Below are 26,078 nucleotides of genomic sequence, written 5' to 3'. Positions count from 1 at the left end.
GTACCACACTGGACTACATGAAGAGAAATATGATAGAGCTCACTGAATATGTATCCCAGGAAGGTATGTTCCTAGCATTAAGCAGCATTCTGTTGTCACCCAGAATGATGCCTCAATGCAAACAGAAAATTATTATTTTTAACAATTGACTTAGTTTCTGGTGTCATTCCAAGGGGAACCAGTACCTGACAGCTTGGGAAGATATGACTGACAAACCACGATGCTTTGCTAGAGATGGCCTGCATCTGTCTCCCTTGGGCTTCAGGCTCCTGGCAAAGGCTCTTGCCAGCCCCATAGTGCCTTTTTTAGGCAATGCCATGAGGTCAAAGCTACCAACATGCAAATTTCATCAAAATGCAAATTAAAGGTCATGCTGCTAAATGCTAGGAGTCTTAACATGAAACAGCACTCATTGCAAGCATTCTTAACCCTGGAAGATGCTGACATTTGTGCAGTCACAGAATTCAAAGCTGTGGAGAGCAGCCCAGCCATGCCAGGTTACTCATCCTATCATACATTCAGACCCCAAACCATGGGTAGCAAAGCAAAAGTAGGTGGAGTTGCAATATATATAAAAGATACACACACACACACACACACACACACACACACACACACACACACACACACACACACACACACACACACACACACACACACCTCCAGGCTGGTTAAACAGTATGACACACAGGAGACACTCCAGGTGCAGTTAACCACTGACAGGACCCCTAATCAAATCATAGCTAGCTACAGGCCCCTAACTTTGACTCAAGATGCCTACTCCACCTATTTGGACCTCTTTGAATCTATCAAGATTCAACCCTTTACCCTGATCCTGAGTGACTTTAACTATCCAACCAAAGATTGGAAGAACTACTCATGCTAAAACACAAATGCCCAGAGATTCCTAGATTTTGTCAATGCAAATGCCTCCCCCCTCCATAGGAACTGGCACATATGCCCCAACCTACACCAAAGAACTATACAAGCACTTATATATCTGCATGGAATCAGGAATACCCGATAGGACAAAATCCTCCTCCTCAAGGAAGAGTAAACCTGTCTGATGGACATCTACAATAAATATACTCTATAATAAAAGGAAAAATCTGCTGTCCAGGACCAAGAAGGAGCAGGTGCCTAATTGGAATTAATCTCTCCTTAGTCTGAACAAGCAAATAAGAGCACTAATAAAATCCTGCAAAGTAAACTTTGAGTCCAAACTGGCCATATCTACTGAAGGCAATCACAAGGCTTTCTTTGCATATGTCCGCAAACTCAAGGGAAGCACCCAGATATGCTCAGAACTGGTGGTCAAGGACACCACATACACAAACGCTGTAGATATAGCCAACCTGCTGGCAGACAGGTTCAGTGAAACCTTCACCCCTCTTTCCCCCCCATCAGTAAATCAGGACATCCCCAGCACCTGACCCCTTCCCTTATCTCTAGGGAGCAAGCCATCACTGCCCTCTTAAAGGCATTTATTTTGTGGCTTTCTCTAGTGCTTTGTAGGCTAATAGCTGCAGGCTAGTGGGGGGCTGGATCTTTTGTCTTTTTGTAAAAAAAAAAAAAAAAAAAAAAAAAAAAGTTGTTCTTCTGGTATTTAAGCCCTAACTTTGAGAGAGTTTCTGTCTATACACACTGAGCAGAGTGGATGAGAGGTGTGGACTCCAACTCTTAGCTGAGATATATAAGTATCCTGTTTTTTTTTTTATTATTTATACAGTTTATTGTTCTAGCAATTTATATACAGCACTTTTATTGAAATCTGCATGGGTAACTGATTTGTTTGCAGTTAAAGCATTCTGTATCTTTACAAATAACTTTCATTTTGTAGCTTTCTCTAGTGCTTTGTAGGCTAATAGCTGCAGGCTAGTGGGAGCTGGTTCTTTTGTGTTTTTGTAAAAAAAAAAAAAAAAGTTGTTCTTCTGGTATTTAAGCCCTAACTTTGAGAGAGTTTCTGTCTATACACACTGAGCCGAGTGGATGACAGGTGTGGACTCCAACTCTTAGCTGATATATATATATATATATATATATATATATATATATATATATATATATATATATATATAAGTATCCTGTTTTTTTTTCGATTATTTATACAGTTTATTGTTCTAGCAATTTATATACAGCACTTTTATTGAAACCTGCACGGGTAACTGATTTGTTTGCAGTTAAAGCATTCTGCATCTTTACAAATAACTTTAATTTTGTGGCTTTCTCTAGTGCTTTGTAGGTTAATAGCTTTAGTGTCCCCACCCACCCTTCCTATTGGTGTCTTGTGTTATACTTGGTGGCTTTGCACTTGCCCGTCCCTACTGTAAATCTGATCTGGGACACTCCTCCCAGTCTAGTGTCATTAGCTCATTCTACCTAATACCATTTGATAAGGCCTTCTGTTTCTCCTTTTTCCCTTTCAAAAAAAAAAAAAAAATTTGCCTGAATTTCCTTATGTTCTGACTGTGCTTCTCAAACATTTTGGAAATATAGAGTGAATTTTAGAGCATTTATTATAACTGTAATTGCTTTAATATTGCTACAACTCAAGTACTCTAGGTTGCACTGCATCTGAAGGGTTTGTGTGTTTTAGCTGCTTTTCTGTATATATAGACTTCTCTGTAAATGTAGACTAGCTACTTATTCTGCTGTATTACTGCCACTTAAATCGTTTTTCAGTTGTGCACTTGCCTTGCTTCATTTAAAAAGTTTTAAATTGCTAATTTTGTAGAGTTTTAATTGCATTTACTGTTTAGGACTACACACTCGTGTGTTAGACTTTTCTGTGTTTATTTACTGTATTATTGCATTGTTTAGCCTGTTTCAACAAAAAAATATATATATACTATCTTGTTTGCTCGTTTCTCACCTTTTCTAGCCAGTCCATATCCCAGGCCTTGCTTGTCTCAGGACTTTATTTTCTGTGCTCAGAGCTATCCAGACCTTGCTGTGGCAGAGGGATGTCCTACTGCCTACCAGTGGGACTGGTGAGCATTGTACTGCCTATCTAACGCTAGTAGAGTGGTTTCCAGCTCTGAAATTTTAATTTTATTAGCCTTTTTGGGATGATTTCTATCCCTTTCAACTTTCTGGCTTAAAAACGTGTGTGTTTGCATATTTTTTCACATCGTGCAGCACTACGAGGCTGCAGTTAAACTATTCCAGGTGCCAGGAAATCTGCTCTTCAAATTTTCCCTTAAAACTAGCTGGTTTCTCAGTAGTAGCACTAAAATCTGAACCCCTGTGACTAGCACTTGCTCTAGAACCTGCTGTAAAGCACTAGGAAGCCTGAACCTGATACAAGCACTCAGCTCTCCTTGTCAATAAGGAGAAATTAATCATAGGCACTAAACAGCCTATAATTGCAAAGTACCTTGCAAAGGTAAGGGAAAACAGCTCTTAAAGCTTACAAAAAAGCACCTAAACAGGCATGTCCAAGGGTCAGCTTCCAGTGGTTTCTCCTGTCCACCTGGTGAATCTGGGCATACTGGGGCAATGCAGCAACTGCCTCATGTACACAGACAATCCTCTCCTCCTACCACCCAACACTGCAACTTACGAGAGATGCACTTACATAGCCAAACTGGAAGCAAAGCTCTCTCCAGTCAAGACTGTGCTAAACAGTCAAGAGGAGAAGGCTAACACCTGCATCACACCTCTAGCAACTCATAGCCTTTCAAAACCCACACCATCAACTCCCACACATAGCAACACTAAACCCACATATGCAGAGGCCCTTAACAATAACCTGCCCAAGCAACAAGGACTTCCGAAGCCGAAACGCAAACAAACACCAGTCACAACCAAAGTGACACATAGCTCACAACACCAGTGTGCCACCCAACAACAGCCCCTAAGGCAAGACAATGTACCCAACACTTTAGTCATAGGTGACTCTATAGTCAGGCACACTGATGTCCCACTCACCAGGCTGAACAAGGAGAAAATTACAGTCAGCTGCCTGTCAGATGCCAGGATCCGCCACATGACGCCTGCACTCAAGTCACTCCTCAACAAGTACAAATACGACTCTGTCATTGTCCATGCTGGAGTAAATTACTTGAGATGTACCTCCCTGGACTACATGGAAAGAGACATGGAAGAGCTCTTGGATCATGTGACCCAAGCAGGTATGACCCTAGCCCTGAGTAGCATCCTGCCTTCGCCCAGAATGATACCATAGTATAAGGACAACATGATTGACTTCAACAATTGGCTAAGCTTCTGATGTCATTCAAAGGGGATCCAGTATTTGTCTGCCTGGGAAGACATGATCGACAAACCACGATGCTTTGCCAGAGATGGTCTGCACCTGTCACCCCTGGGATTCAGGTTACTGGCTAAAGCTGTTGCCACCCCTATAGTGCCTTTTTTAGGCAAGGTTCAAAGGATAAAACCATCACCATAACAGATACAAGCATGCAAAATCTGAAGGTAATGCTACTCAATGCTAGAAGTCTAAACCTCAAAATGCACTCTCTCGAGGCACTCCAAAAATGGAGAGCATCGATATCTGTGCAGTGACTGAGACCTGGCTCAAGGCTCCAGAGAGCACCGCTGCAATACCAGGCTACAATTCTTACCACACTTTTCGACCACAAAACCAAGACCGAAACACTAAAGGTGGAGGAGTGTCCATATTCACCAAGGATATTCACACCTCCAGGCTAGTTGCCTAACACAATGCATCTGAAATTCTCCAGGTGCAACTAACACTAGGTAAGACTGCAATCCAAATTGTAGCTTGCTACAGATCCCCCACCATACCCCAAGATTCTCACTACATCTTCCTAAACATACTGGAAAATATTAAAATACAACCAAACACCCTAATACTAGGTGATTTCAACTACCCTGCCATTAATTGGGAAAACTACTCGGATACCAACTCCTTTTCCCAACGGTTCTTGGAATTCATAAATTCCAGTGCCCTGGATCAACTAATCCATTGTCCCACCAGGGGCTCCAATATCCTAGACCTGGTCATTACCAACATGGGAGATAGATGCTCCACACCAGTGGTCACCCCCTCATTGGTCAGGTCTGACTATAAGCAAATCACCCTTGACATCCACATCCCACCCCCCAGTAAGGAAACCTCCTTAAAAAACTTCTCCAAAGCCAACTTCATACTACTGAAGTCAGAAGTGACAAACTTCACAACACCCATGGAGACAGGATCTGGAAGTTCGACTGCAGAATCCTACACTAAGGCACTGTATGAGCACATCCACTCATGCATGAATCATGCCATCCCAAATAGAACCAAGATGCTCTTCTCCAAAAAAGGAAGCCAATCTGGTGGTCCCCTGCTATAAACAAACTATACAACAGAAGGAAGAAACTGTTGCAGAAAAGAGGTTCATAGGTTCATAGGTAGGTTCATAGGTAGATTCTAGGCTATTTGCCCTAGGGCATTTATAAGCCTAGCCAGAGTGTATTTGGCTTCCACCTCCCTATTAGATTAGCCTACTGTGCCTCTGTAAAGTAGTTCACAGAAGGTACCATTTTAAGATTAGTTTACTGCGCCTCTGCCTAGCAGGGACACAGAAGAGATCCCAGGGGTGAATTTGCAATTTCCCATCCACGCATCCAGATTTCGCTTGAAGAGGGTGGTCAGCGAGGGGCTATGTCTAACATGAATTGGGATTCTATTCCAGAGTGAGGGGAGCCTCTGGGAAATGAATCTGTCCCTCCAGCATGGTCTATTTTTTTTTTTTGTGCTGAGGTTTAGGTCCCTGGAGCGTGTAGCTCTAAGGGACTTGGATTTTTTGAGGTGGAGCATGTCCATTAATTCTGGGTTTGACATGACTTTATACGTCAGCCATAGATTGCCTCTGAGTAGGCGGTAAGCAACTGAGTAGAGCTGGAGTTTCTTTAGTCGAGCTGCATAGGACATCTGTTTGTAGCCCATGATCCTCTTGGTGAGGTACTTTTGGGGTCTCTCCAGTTGCTGCAGGTGTCAGGTAAGGGACATCCCAAAAGGGGCATAGTATTCAATTATGGGCCTGATGAGTGATGAGTAGAGGGGCACAATGACCTCTCCTGATCTAGATGCGAACCCTTTCATGATAAGGTGGGCTATATAGAAGGTCTTTCTAACCACTTTGGCAACGTGATTATCAAAGGAGAGATTACTATCTACGTTGGTCCCCAAATCTCTAATTACTTCTTCCGTACTTAATGGATTACCACCTATGTGGTAATTTGTGGGCACCTTGTTTTTCCCAAAGGGGATGACTATGCACTTTTTAGCATTTAGCTTGAGGCCGTGGCTCTGGCACCAAGCATCTGTCTCTGTGAGACCCTTTTGGAGGATGCTTGTGTCAGCTGGAGATTCGATTATGGCCCCCAGTTTGCAGTCATCTGCGAACTTTGTCAGCCATAATCTCCCCGTGTTAGTCTGAACCTCAGAGAAGTATATACCGAACAAGAGAGGTCCCATAACTGAGCCCTGTGGGACGCCACTTGTAACTGGTTTGGATTCGAACATGGCACCTGTGATTCTGACCATGTGGGTTCTATCTCTGAGCCAGTTTGCAACCCATCTTGTGATATAGGGGTTGATATTTAAGCTGGTAAGCTTATTTATGATGCCCGAGTGGGGTATTGTGTCTAAAGCTTTTGCGAGGTCCAGGTAGGCTGTGTGGACTACCTTGACCTCATCTATGGCTTTGGTAACTGTTTCAAAGAAATCAACTAGGTTTAAGAGGCAAGATCTGCCCTTAACAAAGCCGAATTGTGTAGGGTCCAGTGTCTGGAGGCTCCCAATGTCTTTATTTATGAGTTCCATGATAATACGCTCCATAACTTTACAGACCAGACTAGTCAGGCTTATGGGGCGATAGTTTCCGGGGTCTGTTGTGGCACCACCTTTGTGGAGTGGGACCACTGTAGCTGTACGCCATTCTTTGGGTACATATCCTGTAGTAAGGCTAAGTTTGAACAGTGCCTTAATGTGAGGGTTCAGTTCTTCTTGGAGCTCATGTAAGACACAGCCTGGGACACCGTCCGGTCCCACAGATGCTGTGTTTTTTGCTTTGGAGAGGGCAGCTTTCACCTGTGCATCTGTGATGTCAGGGAGGTTACATTCAGTTGGGATAGGCATTTGCTTCTTTGGGGGGGAAGGGGGGGAGAAGTTTTCGCTGAATCTGTCTGCCAGGATGTTGGCTATGTCTGTAGGTTCGGTATATTTTGTACCGTTATGCAACAATTCAGAGCATATCTGGGAGTTTCTGCCCATGTTCTTGACATAACTAAAGAAGGCCTTGTGATTATCTTTAGTGTTTAGGGCAATTTTTCTTTCGAAGCTGACCTTTGATGATTTTATGAGGGATCGAAGTTTCTTGCTAAATCTGATCAGAGATGCCTTCCCTTTTTAAGATTTTGCTCTGTCATGTAGTAGCTTCCTCCTTCTGTTGTATAGCTTATTTATGGCCAGGGTCCACCAGACCAGTCTCCTGTTTTTGGAGGAGTGAGTCTTGGTTTTATTTGGGATAGCACGAACCATGCATTCCTGCAGGTGCTCATAGAATGCATTTGTAAAGGATTCTGTGGATTGGGCTGTATTATCCTCTGGCCCAGGGGCTTTGAAGGATTCCACCTCAGTCTTGAGAAGTGCAAAGTTGGCTTTTGAGAAATTCTTTACAGTGATTTCCTTGGCTGGGGGTGAGGACGGGATATGGATGTCCAGGGAAATTTGTTTATGGTCTGATCTTACCAATGAGGGGTTTACCTCTGGTGTGGAACATAGAGTCCCCATGTTGGTGATGACCAGGTCCAATATGTTGTTCCCTCTTGTGGGAGTGGTGACCAGTTGTTCCATTGCATTAGAGTTTATAAATTCAAGGAACCATTGGGCGAGTGTGTTTGGGCTTGAGTAGTTTTCCCAGTCAATGCTTGGGTAGTTGAAGTCACCCAATAACATAGTGTTTGGAGAGACCTTCATATTCTCCAGTGTTCTCAGGAATGCCATGTGGGGTTCCTGTAATAGGGAGGGTGTTCTGTAGCAGGCTACAAACTGAAAGGCAGTTTTGCCCGCTGTTAGTTGCACATGGATGGTTTCTGATGCTTCGTGCAGTGCCACTAACCTGGAGGTGTAGGTAACTTTGATAAATATAGATACTCCCCCTCCTTTTGTGCTTCAGTCCGAGTTTTGGGGCCGAAACGCATGGTATGAGTTATAACCTGGTAGTGCTGGGGTGCTCTCAGGAGCCTTGAACCAGGTTTCTGTTACTGCACAGACATCGGTTTTCTCCATACTGAGGAGAGCCTCGAGTGCATGCATCTTGAGGTTTAGACTTCTGGCATTGAGTAGCATTACCTTTAGCTTTTTTATCCTTGGGTTGTCTATGGAGGTTGGTTTGTCCTTTGAGCCTTGCGTAAAAAAAGCACTATAGGGGTGGCAAGAGCCTTGGCCAGTATACGAAAGCCTAAGGGTAACAGGTACAAGCTGTCCCTAGCAAAGCAACGTGGCTTGTCGAGCATGTCATCCCAGGCTGACAAACACTGGATCCCCTTTGAATGACACCAATACTTTAGACAATTGTTGAAACTGATCATTTTGTCTTTATACTGTGGCATCGTTCTTGGTGAGGGCAAGATGCTACTCAAGGTCAAGGTCATACCATCCTGGGCTACATGGTCAGAGAGCTCCTCTATGTCTCTTTTCATGTAGTCCAGGGAGGTACGTCTCAGGTCATTCACACCAGCATGGACAACGACAGAGTCATACTTGTACTTGCTTTGGAGTGACCTGAGTGCTTGCATTATGTGGTGGATCCTGGCACCCAACAGGCAGCTTACAGTGACCTTCTCCTTGTTCATTCTGGTGAGCAGGACGTCAGTGTACCGGACAATAGAGTCCCCTATAACAAGTGTATTTGGTGTGTTGTTTGGCCTTAAGGGCTGTGACTGTGAGGCACACTGATTTTGTGAGATATGTGATTCATGGGTATTGTTGAGGGGTGGCTGTTGCTTGGATATCTGCTTAGAAGGTCTTTGCTGTTTAGGCAGATTTTTATTTAGAGCCTCTGAGTATGTTTTTGTGTGTTTATGTGTTGGGTATGCAGATGCAATAGGTCTGTGTGAGACTGGATTTGTGGTGTGGGTGGTTACCTTTTCCTCCTGACTGACTGTGCCAGTCTTGGGTTGAGAGAGCTCTGCCTCCAGTTTGGCTGTGTAACTGCATCTCTCACATGTATTAGAGTTTGTTGGAAGGAGGAGAGGGTTGTCTGTGTATATAAGGCAATTGTAACATTGCCTCAAAATTCCCAGATTCACCAGCTGGACTGGAGAGTAACCTTGAAACTGACCCTTGGACATACCAGATTAGTATAGGGAACTGTTTTTTTACTGATCAGATTAGGGAAGGGAACTGATTTTTCACTTGATCAGGAAGGACCAATCGGGAGCCTAATACTTATGAGAAGTCAAGGAGGGTGTAGTGCTTTAGTTAGTTAGTGTTTCCTTATAAGAGCTGAGCAAGTGTAGGGCTTTAGAAAGAGAATAGAGTGATTACTTTGAGAGTTTGAACAGTTCTAAGGGAAAAAGTGAAGAGCAGACTCTGTGGAGCCTGGAATACTTTAAACCTGTTTTGGTGGCGCTGCCCGACGCTGCTCAGTGCGCAAAACTGCGCAAAAAGAGAGTTGTAGGGTTTTAAGAGAGAGCGATCAAGGAGTTTAGAATTGACCCAAAATGGCCAATAAAACTACAGCTTCTAGGTAGTAACCACTTCTCCAGGGACAGGCAGGCTGTTCAGTGTTAACCACTTCCAGTGGTGAACACAGAGACTTCCCTTTAGCCCAAGCAAGCACTGGCTTTCTAAAAACTTCCAAACAGTTCAGAACAGCAAATCTGTAACTGAACTTTCTTAACTTTCAGAAAGTGGGAAAAAAGCAAGATTTTTTTTTTGTTTTTTCATTTTTGTTGTAGTTTAACGGTAGCAGAGATACACAAGCAGCAAAATAATCACAACAGTGCAATAAATGACCCCACACTTGAGTGCTAGGCCAAAATCAGGTAAGATGCAGTTTTTAGAGAAAAAAACTATTTTAAATTAAGTGCAACATAGGAAATGCAGTAAAAAGGCTCTAGATGTGTTCCAAGTACTGTTACTGTTACAGATATAAACTTTAGCAAGCCGGAAAATGCCAAAAAAATAGGTGGCAAAGCAGTAAAACTTAACAAAAATCAGAATAAAATACTTAAAATCACAAAAGTGGCTCCTTTTCCTTCTCTCAGTGTTTTCTCCCCTTGGTAGGTGCTTCAGCAACAACTAGCAAGCCTAAAAAGACGCCAAAACCATGAGGCAGCCGGGTTTTAAGAGAGACAGATCAAGAAGTTTAGAATTGACCCAAAATGGTCAATAAAACTACAGCTTCTAGGTAGTAACCACTCCTCCAGGGACAGGCAGGCTGTTCAGTGTTAACCACTCCCACTGGTGAATACCGAGACTTCCCTTTAGTCCAAGCAAGCACTGGCCTTCTAGAAACTTCCAAACAGTTCAGAACAGCAAATCTGTAACTGATCTTTCTTAACTTTCAGAAAGTGGAAAAAAAACAAGATTTTTTTTTCTTTTTGTTGTAGTTTAAAGGTAGCAGAGATACACAAGCAGCAAAATAATCACAACAGTGCAATAAATGACCCCATACTTGAGTGCTAGGCCAAAATCAGGTAAAATGCAGTTTTTAGAGAAAAAAACTATTTTAAATTAAGTGCAACACAGGAAATACAGTAAACAGGCTCTAGATGTGTTCCAAGTACTGTTACTGTTACAGATATGAACTTTAGCAAGCCAGAAAATGCCAAAAAATAGGCGGCAAAGCAGTAAAACTTAACAAAAAATCAGAAGAAAATACTTAAAATCACAAAAGTGGCTCCTTTTCTTCTCTCAGCGTTTCCCCCCCCCTTGGTAGGTGCTTCAGCAACAACTAGCAAGCCAAAAAAGACGCCAAAACCATGAAGCAGATGGGTTTTAAGAGAGACAGATCAAGGAGTTTAGAATTGACCCAAAATGGCCAATAAAACTACAGCTTCTAGGTAGTAACCATTCCTCCAGGGACAGGCAGGCTGTTCAGTGTTAACCACTCCCACTGGTGAACACAGAGACCTCCCTTTAGCCCAAGCAAGCACTGGCCTTCTAGAAACTTCCAAACAGTTCAGAACAGCAGGAAAATCCCAGGATGCAAAAAACTCCCTCACCAGCCTCAGTAAGAAGCTAAGATCCCTCATAAAATTCTCAAAATCTAGTTACAAAAATAAAATTGCCAAAGATTCCAAAGACAACCACAAGGCATTCTATAGTTATGTCAAGAATCTAAATGGCAATGCTCAGATCTGCTTTGAACTACAACAGAATGGCATTAAATATACTGATCCCAGGGATATTGCCAATATCCTGGCAGATCGATTTAGTGCCGACTTCACTCCCCTCTCACCCCCTAAAGGGCCCATCTCAATACCAAAAGATTGCCAAATTCCAATAATCACAGCCACACAGGTAGAAACAGCACTCTCCAAAGCTAAGAATACAGCATCCATGGGACCAGATGACATCCCAGGCTGTGTACTACATGAACTACAAAATGAACTGGCACCCCACCTAAGTGCCAAGTTTAATCATAGCCTCACCTCAGGCTTCATGCCCACTGAGTGGCGCACAGCTACAGTTATCCCGCTCCACAAGGGACGATCCACCTTGGATCCCAGGAACTACCATCCTATCAGTCTGACAAGCCTGATCTGCAAGGGCATGGAACGCATTATCATGGAACTTATAAACAAAGACATTGGCAACCTCCAGACACTGGACCCCACCCAGTTTGGGTTTGTGAAGGGCCGATCTTGTCTCCTGAATCTGATTGACTTCTTCGAATCGGTCTTCAGAGCTGTGGACGAGGGTAAGGAGGTCCACACAGCCTATCTGGACCTCACCAAGGCCTTTGACACCATCCCCCACTCTGGAATCATAGATAAACTTACTAAGCCGGGCATAAATCCCTATGTCACTCGATGGCCAACTGGCTTACTGATAGAACCCAGACTGTAAAAGTAGCTGACTCCAAATCCAGCTCCAGACAAGTGACAAGTGGAGTACCTCAGGGTTCAGTCCTGGGACCACTCTTGTTTGGCATCTACTTCTCTGAAGTACAGGCCAACATTAAGGGACTCTGGCTAATAAAGTTTGCAGATGGCTGCAAACTGGGAGCCATTATTGAATCCCCAAATGATGTGGATATTCTACAAAAGAGCCTTACAGAAACAGATGCCTGGTGCCAGAGCCATGGGCTCAAGCTTAATGCCAAGAAATGTATAGTCATCCCCTTTGGAAAAAACATGTACCCATGAACTACCACATAGGTGGCAAGACACTAAACATCGAAAGTGTGATGAGAGACTTAGAGACACAAGTGGACAGTGGTCTCACTTTCGATAACCACATCGCCAAAACAGTCAGGAAATCCTTCTACGTGGCACACCTCATCACTAAGGGCTTTTCATCCAGAAAAAAGGAGGTCATTGTCCCACTGTACTCATCCCTCATTAGACCCATTATAGAGTATAATACCCCATTTGGTATGTACCTCACAAGACATCTGCAACAGCTGGAACGGCCACAGAAATACCTCACTAAAAGAATCACAGGCCTAAAGCAGATGCCATATGCTGACCATCTAAAAAAACTCCAGCTATACTCTGTGGCATTTTGTCTACTCAGAGGTGATCTCTGCTTAACATACAAGGTCATGTCAAACCCTGAGCTGTTGGACATGCTCCACTTAAAGAATCCCAATCCCTCAGAGCCACCCGCTCTTGGGATCTAAACCTTATCATCACATTGAACAAAACATGCTGGAGGGATAGGTTCCTGACCCAGAGACTCCCCATACTCTGGAATAGACTGCCCATACATGTCAAGCAGAGCACCTCATTGGACCTCTTCAAAAGGAACCTTGATGATTGGATAGGAGATAGGAAATTCACCCCGGAGATCATGTCAGTCACCCTGCTAGACAGGGGCCCAGAGAAGTAAATATTGTGGGAAAAAATTTCCAGGGAATTGTTATGGCTAGGCTTCCATAGGCCTTAGGGCCGATAGCCTAGTACCAACCTGTGAACCTATGAACCTATGAAAAAAATACAGCTTCCATGGGACCAGATAATATCGCAGGCTGCATCCTACATGAACTCAGACAGGAACTTGCAGCACAATTAGGCACCCTATTCAACCAAAGGGTGAGTACTGGCTTCATCCCAGCTGAGTGGAGGACAGCCACAGTCATCCCTTTGCACAAAGGTGGAGTATCCACCGATCCAGGAAATTATAGACCCATTAGCCTAACTAGCCTGATCTGCAAGGCAATGGAGTGGATTATCATGGACCTCATTAAAAAGAACATTGGAAACCTCCAAACACTTGATCCCACACAGTTTGGTTACATCAAGGGGAGGTCATGCCTGATAAATTTGCTCGACTTCTTTGAGACAGTCACCAAAGCCATGGGAAAGGGGAAGATGGTGTACACCACATACCTTGACCTTGACCTGGCTAAGCCTTCGATACTATTTCCCACTCAGGTATAATAGATAAACTCTCTCAACTAGGTGTTAATCTATATGGTACCAGATGGGTAGCAAACTGGCTCACTGATATAACTTGCCTAGTCAAAATAGGGGAAGCCACTTCAGGCAGTTGACCTGTAAAGAGTGGTGTACCCCAGGGATCAGTCTTGGAGCCCTTGCTGTTTGGGATATATTTTTCTGAGGTGCAGGCCAAAACCAGTGGGCTATGGCTGACCAAGTTTACAGATGACTGTAATATGGGTGCTGTCATCAGTTCCTCTAGTGATGTGGACACCCTCCAAGAAGGTCTCACCAAACATATGACTGATGCTAGAAACAAGGCCTCAAACTGAATGCCAGAAAAATGTATCCTTATCCCCTTTAGAGAGAGTGATGCCCCCACAAATTATCACATTAATAAAAAGGTCCTAAGCATGCAATCAGTCGTGAGGGACTTGAGAACCTAGGTTGATAGCAAACTGACTTTTGACCACCATATTACCTCCATTGTATGGAAAACTTTCTACATGGCCCACCAACTTAGTAAGGGTATCTCATCCAGGGACAAGGTAGTCATAATATCCCTGTATTATTCCCTTATAAGAGCCATTATTGAGTACAATGCACCTTTAGGTATGTACCTCACAAAGCACATGGAGCAGCTGGAGAGATCACAGAGATTCCTCAATAGGAGACTCCAGGGCCTCAAACATCTACCCTACATGGATAGGCTAAAGGCCCTGTCCCTTTATTCAGTCTCCTACAGACTCCTTAAAGCTGACCTCTGTCTGGCATACAAAGCAATCTCAGACCCCGCCTTGATGGGACTGCTGCATATCCGCAGGTCTAGCTCCATGCAACCTCAACCTGGTCCATGACATCAATAGGACTTGTTGGCAAAACAGATTTGTGTCCCAAACACTCCCCCTTCTGTGAAAAAGATGCCCAATCCACGTCAAGCAGAGTATCTCATTAATGCTTTTTAAGTGCAACATGGATAACTGGATGGGGTACAGAAAATACACCCCTGGGATTCCACCTGTGTCTCTGCTAGACAGGGGCACCAGATGCTGACTTGTTGGAACATGGCTAAATTCTTGACTAGGCTAGTAAGGGTCTCAGGGCCAATAACCTAGTACCTTCCTATGATTCTATGATCCTATACAGATAGAAAATGTAAAATCCTATTCTTCAGATATTTATAATTGCATTCCACCATATGCAGTATGTAACTGACCAAATGGAAGCATGCCTTCTGTAGTGCAGTACTTGTCTGCACAGATATATCCTGAAGAAATAGAGTTATGTGCAATCTTTCCAACATAAACAAGTGCCTCCACCATCAGTTTGCCTAGCTACATGGTTGAGTTTCTATGGTGTAGATTCAGGACTGTTAGTACAGTGTGAACTCATTAGAATTGCTGAATCACAAAAAGTTGCATCCATGTAGGAGATGTAAACAAACTGCAGACACCTCCTCAGTGTTTATTTTTAATGGATTGCACATGTGACCGATTAGTGGTTGGGAGAAGGAAAACACATCAGCACTGTAGGCTGTCTAAGGTCCTGTGGGTTAGATCTTTAAAGTGTTAGATGTAAGTTTGGAAATGTAAGTAAGCAGCACACACGTTTCAGGTTGTGTTCCTAAACATCCAGTCTGCCATTCATCTGTTGGCAACTGCATATGATATTATTCCACTTAATCTCCTCACACATCTTAAGGCCAATGATATGGAATGGCTTACACACTGCATGTTTCAGAGTACTGCTCAGAGGAATGAAGACTGGCCAACAAACACCGAAATGTAAGACACAGCTGTATATTTGCAAGCAATAATCATGACAGGTTGTGTGGTCACTAGGTGCACTACATCCCAAACTAATACATGTACAAATAACACTTGTATGGTTTGATGTCAGTGTACATGTTGTTGCAGTTGATTGTGTGCATATTGATTTAAATTTTTTGCTGCAAAACATTTTCTGTGGCAAAGAGAAATAAGGCACCCTTCCTGTGTTTTGAAGGTGCATTGCAATGAAAGTTCTAATCCAGACCTATGTAGAAATATCTCATGTGTACTAACATTTTCTAGTGTGAATGTCATAGATTGCTTGTCCTCATGTCAAGTACCTCTCCCTTGTTTTTTTCTATTTTTTTTTTCTTTTTTTCAGGATGGGGCACTGCATGATGCACCACGTAACGAAAATTGGACAACTGGTCAGATAGAATCCAAACAGAAACTGGGTACATTCAATACCTACCTAATAAATTCAACAATATAAAACATTCCTGCTCCATACTGTCCCTTAATAATACTCCCATTCAGGTAGAATCCAGCAGCAAGCGCTTAGGTGTCACCATTGATGACCAGCTCAAAGTTGTCTTACATGTCAATAACTGTATCAAGAAGACTCATTCAAAACTAGGGCTCCTCTATCGTAACAAGAAATTTCTTACTTCTGAAGCCAAGATAACTCTCTCTCTTACTTACCTTCTACCCACTCTAATGTACAGCTCTCAAATTGTCACAAATCTTAAAACATCGCTTCTGACCAAACTCGAATCTACCTACAGCAAGGTAGCTAGATTTGCTGCTCAACAAACCAACAAATCCCATCACTGCCTCCCTCTAAAACTCCTAAGCTGACTGGAATTACCCCAACAGCTTCTCCGCTCACAGCTCCAGATAATTTGTTCTATCTTATACCAGCCTTCCTACTGTCCTATACTATCCATTCTAATCTCCCATTATTCCCCCACCAGACCACTCAGAAGCTAAACCCTAGACCCACTACAAATCTATAAACCCAAGTATAAATGTGGACACTACATGTACAGTTATCATGCCACTACTGGCTGGAATAAGCTACCTCCAGAAATCAGGACCCTTACACATCCTAAACAATTTAAGACAGCCACAAAAGAGTACTTCAAAAGTCACTGGTCCTGCCTCTGCTATCTCCCTCCCTAAATATCCCCTAGTTTCCATAACATACACTATCTCTTGTCCATTACTCACTCTTCTCTCTAGCTCCCTCTAATCTTTTCTTTGACTACCCTTTCTACTGTCTTCTAAAAAAATTAAAGCTAATCACCTCCGAGAAGCAATTCAAAGAAATTGTCCTGCCATCATGCAACTACAGTATGATGTAACTGGTTTTATCTGTAACCACCCGGCCAAAGAAAAAATATTGTTACTCATTATTAATATTGTAAAAGTCTTTGCTGTACTCCTGACTATTGATACTGTATAACGATGTATAACAACTAATTGCCTTGTAAAAATCCTGTAACATTGCGCTTTAACTGCTGTATAATCCTAATGTAGAATGAAAACTGCAAAATGTTAGAGCTTTTCTCCCTGGGCCTCTGCTGAAAAAGGACTCCTAAGCTCAGTTGGACAATCCCGGTCAACAAATGTAAAATAAATAAAACTAAATAAATAAATAAATAATACTGGTAGGCATCATGCAACATTGTGTGGTGGTTAACACTGAAATGTTAAAAATGATTAGTAAAGTAGGGAATGTCATATAACTATTTCAATGGCAGCAGGTGTAAGTGTAGGGCTGGAGTACAGATAGTCCTGGGTTCTAGTACATGGTATGCAATCTTTGTTTTACTGTTGTGATATTGCAGTTTACAGCAATGAACTGCAACATAGACACGTGTTTTCTCAACCTTTTTGTGGCAACAGGTATAAGTTTGGACTGCCATGCACATGGTCCTGGTTTTGAATACAGCATATTCCATACACTTTTACTGCCGTTCCACTTCCCATTATAGTCACTCTCACTTATAATACTTGATACGGTGTAGTTGATATTAATTATATGTATGAGGGCTGAGGCACTAACATTGTGTCAGTTATGTATTCATTTATCCATATATTATCACATTTATTCTCAAACATATGACTGTAAGTGTATATATCCCTTTAAGTATATTTCTGCTATCTGGACTGCCGTAGCCTTCAGATTTATCTAACACACATATACAACTGCCTGTCTATCTAATAACCTTGTATTTGCTTTGCTTGCTACTGTTGTGCTCCACTTACCATTATGCAAACACTGTGCTCAGCAGTGTGTACTGCCAAGTACTGTGTTTGTGCAATGGTAAGCGGAGCGCAACATTTTCAAACAGTGTGCACATGCTCCCAGAAAATTAGATGACTGGAATTGGTGAGAAAGCGTCATTCTCCATTGCTGTAGATCCATGGCAGACATGGCAGATATTTGGGGGAAGGTGTCAGGTTTAGGGCACAGTGATGGGGTATCTGGGAATCCAAGATTTTTATTGGACTCCCAGTGAAGAACAAGAGTGCCAGACTTTTGCAGGGGGACTATTCTGGCTCCCAGTATAAGTCAGAAGCTTGGGATAGTTTAGTCTGGGCATATGTGCAATATAGGCACATGTAAAGGAGTAGTATAGTGGTAGTCTTAAAAGTTAAAGTTATCTGTTAGAAATTGGTAGTCTTAAATGTAAAAGTTAAGATAATGGAATCAATTAATTGTATCAATGCATTGTATGTCACATATGAAGGTACTAATCTTATCTCTTAGTTTTCCCTCATCTCAACACTTATCTTTTCTTTTTTTAATTTTATTTAAATTTTTTTAATTGCATGTCACCAAATTGTGTCCATATCATCCATGTGTACCAGAACACTAAATGCTCCACAGCACAGCGGGGTAGGCCTGTTCCACAGGATCCTCCAGTCCCCACTCCACTGGCTCAAGCAACATTGCCCAGCACATCTGGGAGCCAAACTGGCAACACTGCCTCTGCTGCCCCTGCACTACCTGCCCCCTCAGGTAGTCCTGCCCAGGAGGTTGGTCCCGTGGTACCTTCCGGGAGCTGTGGTGAAAGGGGTGATTTTGTCACACACTCTGAATTGCCAAGGATGGTGTATAAGGTTGTGCACCTCAATGTTGCTGCATGTCTAAGCCATCTGGAGAGGCTGCTCTCTCTCACTTTAAGTAATACCAGGAGGAGGAGACACAGCCATCAGGCAATCCAGCCAGTGGTGGAGTAAGATGACAGTGATGACAGTCCAGTGGGTGAGAAGTCAATTCTCACTGTCATCTAGCTTGATGACCATGGGTTCATGATGTCCCCACCATCACCCCAATCATGGTGTCCTCCAACCTTTTGTGCCCATCACTGTCCCTGTCTCTTAACATGCAGAACTACAACGATTGACCCATGTGCCTTAAAAGCCTGTCTCTTGTCTTGTTTATCTTGTCTGTCTGCAATTGCTTCCTGACCTACCCAACTTACCTCACACACACATTCCTACATCCCGTCCCCAACATTCCTCTCTCTATCTCTCAAAAAAAAAAAAGGGCACCTGTCCCCCACACACACACAAAAAACTTGTCCCATGCATAGCTCTCCGTTTTGCAGTCCTGTCTTCTTGAAACACTTGATTCAGTCCAATTGGCTATACAGCATGATTGTGTTGTGGTCACCCCTCTCTTTGGAAGTGACAGCCCAAATTCAGCTAATATTCTGTATATATGATCAGTTTATACTGGTGAAGAAATGGATAGCTATAGTTATTTCCTACCACCCTCCTGCACATTCCTATATTGTTTTCCATTTGTTCTTTCCCCTGCATGCTCTCCATTTCACCACTGTCCCATCTTCCCCATTTAATTTCATTAATGGAGTATTGTGCGATAGTGCACATTGTACACCAACATTCAGCAACTGTGATGCAAATGTAGTTAAAAGGCATTACATACAGCTGTATTCAAGCCCAGTGCCATCTGACCTCAAAAAGGAATGTATCACTGCATTAGCTGCATTAACATATGCTGCACAGAGTCAGTTAAGTAGCAGGTGTATTCCAGAGAGTCAATACTGTCAGACTTTACTCTTCCCCTGCTTGCTCCCCATTTCATCACTTTCCTATCTACCTCATTTTAACACCTTTGATCTGGTCAAATAATAGAATCACACACAACACACATAAGCAGTAGAAAAGCAATGGATCCCTTCACTTTTTTTAGGCTCCATGTTTGTGCAGAGGTGCACATCATGCAGTGATGGTGAGCAGTGGCAAAACACAACTGTGCTGTGCCAAAACATAGAAACACTTCTCGTATAAACATTGCATTATCACTCTGTGATGAAAAGTATTTTAAAGTACTAGGTACACCTGGATTCAAACCCAGTACCATCTGGGCCAAAAAAGGAATGTGTCAATGCATTAACATGCGCTGCCTCAGAGTTAGTTAAGCAGGAGGTGTATTTCTTGCACCCAATACTGTCAGGATTTAGCAATGCCGCTTGCATTAGAGCACTGCTTAGCTATGCGCAAACAAGTGTATCTCACATGCATATGCACTTTGCTAACAGTCAAGCAAACTGCCTGCTCGCCGTGCTATGGAAATGTTTATATTATGCTGTATCACTGCTGTTTACTGTCCATTTCTTGTGTATGACATGAAATTACATGTGGAAACATTACAAACTGCGGGCTATCTAATAGTATGTCCCATATTTACAATATATCCATGCATTTGTACCCCCTCCCCCAAGCACTGCAACCCTGGGGTCACAGTACATTTTCCACATATATATAAACCACACTACAACATGTAATATCAAATGTTGTAGTTCTGCATGTTATCAGATTTATGTATTGCATAGGCAATACATAAATCTGATAACATGCAGAACTACAACGATTGACCCATGTGCCTTAAAAGCCTTATCTGCAAAGCTAGTGCAGGAATCACCATGGAGCATATCCACAGGGACATAGGTGACCATCAACACACCTGACCATACCCATTTGGGTTTTGTCAAGGGTAGATCTTGTTTATTTACCCATGTGAACTTCTTGGATACTTGCCCCAAATACCTGGATGAGAGATAACAGGATATAATGCCTATGTTGAGTTATCCTTGGCTTTGGACACTATTCTCCATTCATGTCATAGTGAAGATCTCCCATCTGGGAATTAGGCCATATAGTACTAGATGGATAGCCAACTGATTCAATGACAGAACACACACTCTCAAAGTTGGGGACTGCACCTGCACTACTAGCCCACTCACCAGTGGAATACCACATGGATCTGTGCTGGGTCCTCAACTATTTGGAAAATACTTCCTAGAAGCACAGGCAACAGTAGATGTCCAGAGTTTGACCAAGTTTGTAGATGACTGATAACTGGACGCATTCATATAGAGTCTTCCAATGACGGTAACATATTGCTGAAGGGGCTAACACAGACTAATAATTGGTGCCAAACTCATGGACTGGACTTTAAAGCATACAATGACTCATTGTCCCCTTTGTAAATGACTTATCCCTGCTATTTATGATATACATAGCACCCCCCAAGCTCAAACACAGAGTTATGAGACTTGGGAACACATGTTGATAGCAATCTACACTTTCATCACTATGTACCCATAGTGGTGACACACACAATCTACATTGTGTACATCATACATATGGGCATCATATCCAAGTCCAGGGTACTTCTGCTGTACTCTGCCTTTATCACACCAATAATGAAGAACAATGCTCACATATTTTTGTACCTCACCAGACACCTGCAGCAAATAAAAAAAACCCAGGATTGTGCTTGAGCAAATCCCAGGCCTCCAAACATGACAGACATGGAAAGACTGGCATACCTGTCACTGTACTCAATATTATGTGGGCTACTGAGAGGTGACATATGCCTGCCTTGCAGAGTAGTCTCAGACCCTGCCCTTCTGGAAATGATGGACATCTTCAATTCGAATGGGACAAGAATAATTTGCCTCAGGGTTCTCAACCTAGCCTGTGACATAAGCAGGTCATGTTGGGGAAAGAGAGATATCCCAAAATGATTCACATTCCTCTGTAATAGGCTTCTACTGTCTGTGAAGCAGTTCTTCTCAATGACCCTATTCAAGTGCATCCTTGAGTATTGGATGGGTGATTGTAAAGTCACCTCTGGGCTGGCACCTATGTCCCTCATGGAAATGGCCAGTCGGTGCTGCTCACAAACTTGTTCTGCTAAAAACGGCCATCCAAGTATACTCAATAAGGATACTTGTATTTTTACACAGCTAGGCTTCTATACACCCTAGTGCTATTACGCTAGTGGCCTCATATGAACCTATGAAGCTATGTGGCTATGTAGGCCTCCCAACTTGTTGTTCCCCACATTTCCTGCTGATGTCATGTACTATGAGTTCACTAGCAGTCTTGTATAAATCAGATATCTGCTGTGGCACTTACATAAAGTACAGAGTTCTGTGTCTGTGTACTTAGATAGATAGGGGTTTTGTTCTCACTGCAGTCGACGTGTGTGTGTGTGTGTGTGTGTGTGTGTGTGTGTGTGTGTGTGTGTGTGTGTGTGTGTGTGTGTGTGTGTGTGTGAGAGAGAGAGAGAGTGTCTAGACAGTAGAGCAGAAGTGTGTATCCTACAATTACTTTTCCAATGACATGGATTGCCAGTATTTTGATACTTGCACATGCCTACGTGCCCATTTCATGCAGGCCTCCCAACATCTTGTCTGCCACATGGCCTACAGATGTCATCTACAATAAGTTGGCCTGCACTCATCTAAAAATTAGACTTGTGCTGTGGTGCCTGCATAAAGTACTGTGTTCAGTAGTTTGTGTAATTAGATAGGTAAGGGTTCTATTTTTACTGCAGTCAACTGTGTATGTGTGTGTTTGTGAGCTGTTACGTTACATAACACAGAACATTTTACTCCAGCATGTGGGACACTGTTATATTCATCTTACAGACATTGCAGTACTCCCACCAGGGCAGGATCAGAGACTGGCCTGGAGGCCAGGCAGATGTCACCTCATCCTATACAATAAAGATTACAGTGGCATGGCTTTTAATTTATCCACAGACATCAAGGCATAGTTTGTAGGACCTGTGTTATCTTGCTGAGAAAGCTCTGTGGTCTCTCCAGCTGCTACATGTCTCTGGTAAGGTACATGAAAAAGAGACCATTATGCTCTATTAGTGTTGTTACAAGGTTTGACTACAGTGCTGTCATACAATCCTAAGATCTCAGTATGATGATGTGAGTTATGATGTGCACAGCATACACTTTCAATACCAGTGTGGACACTTGGTGGCTAAAGTTCAGATTGCTAACTACATGTGTTCCCAGTGCTTGAATCACTGAGTTTCTGTATAGCAGGACTGTTGTCAATACTGTGATTAACATGGAATTTCACTTTTAAGATGGGCAACATGACAAACTCACATTTCTGCATTTATTTGTAGATTGTGAGCCTTTGTCACCATTCAGTGGTGTGTGTTAGCTCCTCCTGTATTATGTTATCACTATTGGTAGTCTCAAAGATTGCACATAATGTGCAAGCATCAGCAAACTTGGTAAGCCAAAGTCCATATTCTTTAACCTGCAATGTAGATAAAGATTTCAAACAATGAAGGGCTAAGCACAGATCCCTGGTGTTTGCCAGTGGTGACAGCTCTAGTGGTACAGTTTGATTCACCAACTTTCACACCATGTATTTGTTCAGTGAGCCAGTTTGTTACCCATGAACTGTCTTTAGGCTTAATTCCCAGCTTGGAGATTTTCTCACTGATACCTGCATGGAGGATTGTGTCAAAATCATAGGCCAGATTACATTAGGCAGTATGCACTTTCTTACCTTTATCCAAGTTCTTCACATGGAATCATTGGGCTGTGACAACATCACAGATCACCTATGGCATGACTCAGCACATATACTTTCCTGATACAGTTGAGTGCATAGTTTAACATACCCTCCACATGGCCTATGCTGCTGTACAAAGATATACCTCAACATGCATTAATCTGAGTTGGGAGGACAGCACCTGATGCCTGAATGTATAAAGAAATATGGACTCTCTTTGACTGTAACGTAAACCAGCATGTCCTCATGGACCTCTTCTACATGTACACTAGTAATATTCCAAGTGTGTGCAACAGAACTGTGTGGGTTGTTAATGGTACATCAAGTCCATTACATCTTACTGAAGCCCTCAAAGAGGTCATTGAGGGCATGCATGATGACAACAGTATCATCCTGTGGAGCTTGACCAGGTTAAGACATTTGTCACAAGTCCATACTGAGGTATTCAATCAACACTGTCATATGTGGCTAGAACAGCAATATCACCAAATGGGTAGACTAATGTACGACATGTGGCATCTCACTATGTTGAAATCTGTGATGTGACCTATAGTTCATACATATGTACATGCATATGAATATTTCAAGCATGGGCATTGATGCTCTTCTTGCTTGCCAATATATCAAAACACATGTTCCCATAATAAGTGTCCAGACTGTTCTTAAAAATATCTAAAGTAGTACTTGCTTTAATGTAACTTGTTAGTCTGTTCCATGCACCAGCTACTCTGTCAAAGAACCAATTAGTACACTTCTCAGTCCTATAGAGTCTTCTACATAGGTTGCCTGGTGATTCTCTAGTAATTTTTGATAACCCCAAACATTCCCAGAGTTGGTTTTCTCTAAATGCCCTATATACTTGAATAAAATCTCCTCTTAGATATCAGTAAGAGACACTGTACAAGTTCAGATATTTTAGTTTTTCACAATTACTTACATTTTCACATCCATGGATGCCTTTGGTATATTTCTGCTGTACTCTTTCCAGTTTACTCATGTTTGTTTTCTTATACGGTTTCCATATTGTTATTCCATACTCAATGTTTGGGTCTAATGTAACTAACAAACATTACTTCATCATTTTTGATTTTTTAGACTTTATAAAACTTTTTATACAACCTATATTTCTATAGCTATCATTAACCAATTGGTTGATATGATTAGAAAAACTCATAGCTGAATCTATCCATATACTCAGGTCCTTAAATGGGTCTAGAGTTTCAATCACTGTGTGCTGCATTAAATATTCACCTTTCAATTTATGTTTCCCAAATCTCATATGCTTAGTTTTTGATGTATTTATCAGCATATTATTATCCTGTTTCCAAATAGTCAATTAGGTCAAGTTATTTTGCAGATATACCTTATCTGTAACAGATGTAATCAGTGTATCCAATTTCAAATCATCTGCATATAGACTGTAAAACACCTCAGATTAAAAAGTTAGGTCTGAAAGATACACCCCGGGATTCATGAAGCTTGCACCAGGCGCAGGTGTAGCGTAGGCGGTATAACGCCAAATATGGCCGTTGAGCAATTCAGGTATGATCCAATCCCACGTGCACTACCGGCGTACGCCAGAACTGTGCAGCCCTCGGCTTAGGTATGCTAATCACCCCATGTGCAGTGCCGCACCATGCAAATGAAGGTATATAGCAATTCATGAAGTGGTGCAGGTGTAGCGTAAGCCCACGGAAATGTAAACCAAAAAACACAGTTTACATTTTCCCAAACAGAACATCGGAGCTATGGAAGTGGCCCAGACTCATGCATTACAAAGTTAACATATGCCAATGGCTAAATACACAGTCAATGGCATAAGAAAAGATGCACAACACCTAAAAAACGACATTTAATGTCATGTCTACAGTAATGCAAAGTACAACCGCAGGGCATGTGTGCGCAAACTGGAACACAAAGAAAATATATGCAAATGTCATAAAATTGCAATGTAATACAAATCAGGATTTCACCATAATACACAATGGTATGCATGGTACACCAGAACCAAGCTGCAAGGGTTGCTAAGGGTCTGTGACAGTGTTCGGCGCGGTAACTATGAATTAGTAGTCAATGCCATGCAAATGAGGCAGGTAATACTGAATTGCAAACGTCCCGCCGGATTAAGGATGTACCATACGGCACAGCGCTATAACACCGAGGAGTGGCTCAGAGGTATACATGACATCAGCAGAGGGGTGTGCCACCGTAGTTGTAAGCACATTGGAGCAATGCAAATCTGGCCTGGCCGTTGCTAAGCAAAGCTGCAGGACAGGGGTGGGGAGGTAGGTATAGAATCGTTTAGCTGAGAGCACATATGGTGCCCAAAAGCGAATGTGTACGGGGATGAAAACATGCCCGAAACCCGGTAAGGGGATGCACGCGCCGCGAACAATAGCACAAACAGGAAGGTCAGGGGAAGAAAAGAAGGAAATGCCGCAGTAGGGTAATTGGAGTACAACTGAGCAATTAACACCTATTAACTCACAGCGGGCAATCGACAGTAGCTGACAAGTCTGCTCGCAGAAACCTGCAAAACAGGATAGGGGAGGCATTGGATTGCAAAGAAAGGAGGGGAGGCATTGGATTGCAAAGAAAGGAGAACTGTCATAGCAGAGCAAAGCAAACCTACAGTAGACCGGCAATAGAACACATTACGCAAGATAAGCCAGGTCTAGGAAAGTACAAATGAAAGAAGGCTGCTGGATGCATGCCAGAAAAAGGTAGGTGAAACGTGAAGAAATGTAAAGGGAAGGGCACGAGGTAATCCACGGCAGCCAAATGTAATTCAACACCAAAGGCACCACAATAGTAGTTCCTGTAGTAAAACACATAAGATACCCTGTAGCT

Source organism: Protopterus annectens, chromosome 1.part0, assembly GCF_019279795.1.
Source record: "Protopterus annectens isolate FY-2018-M chromosome 1.part0, PAN1.0, whole genome shotgun sequence".
Lineage (NCBI taxonomy): Eukaryota > Metazoa > Chordata > Ceratodontiformes > Protopteridae > Protopterus > Protopterus annectens.
The sequence above is the reverse complement of the archived record's forward strand: the minus strand, read 5'-3'. Positions refer to the sequence as shown.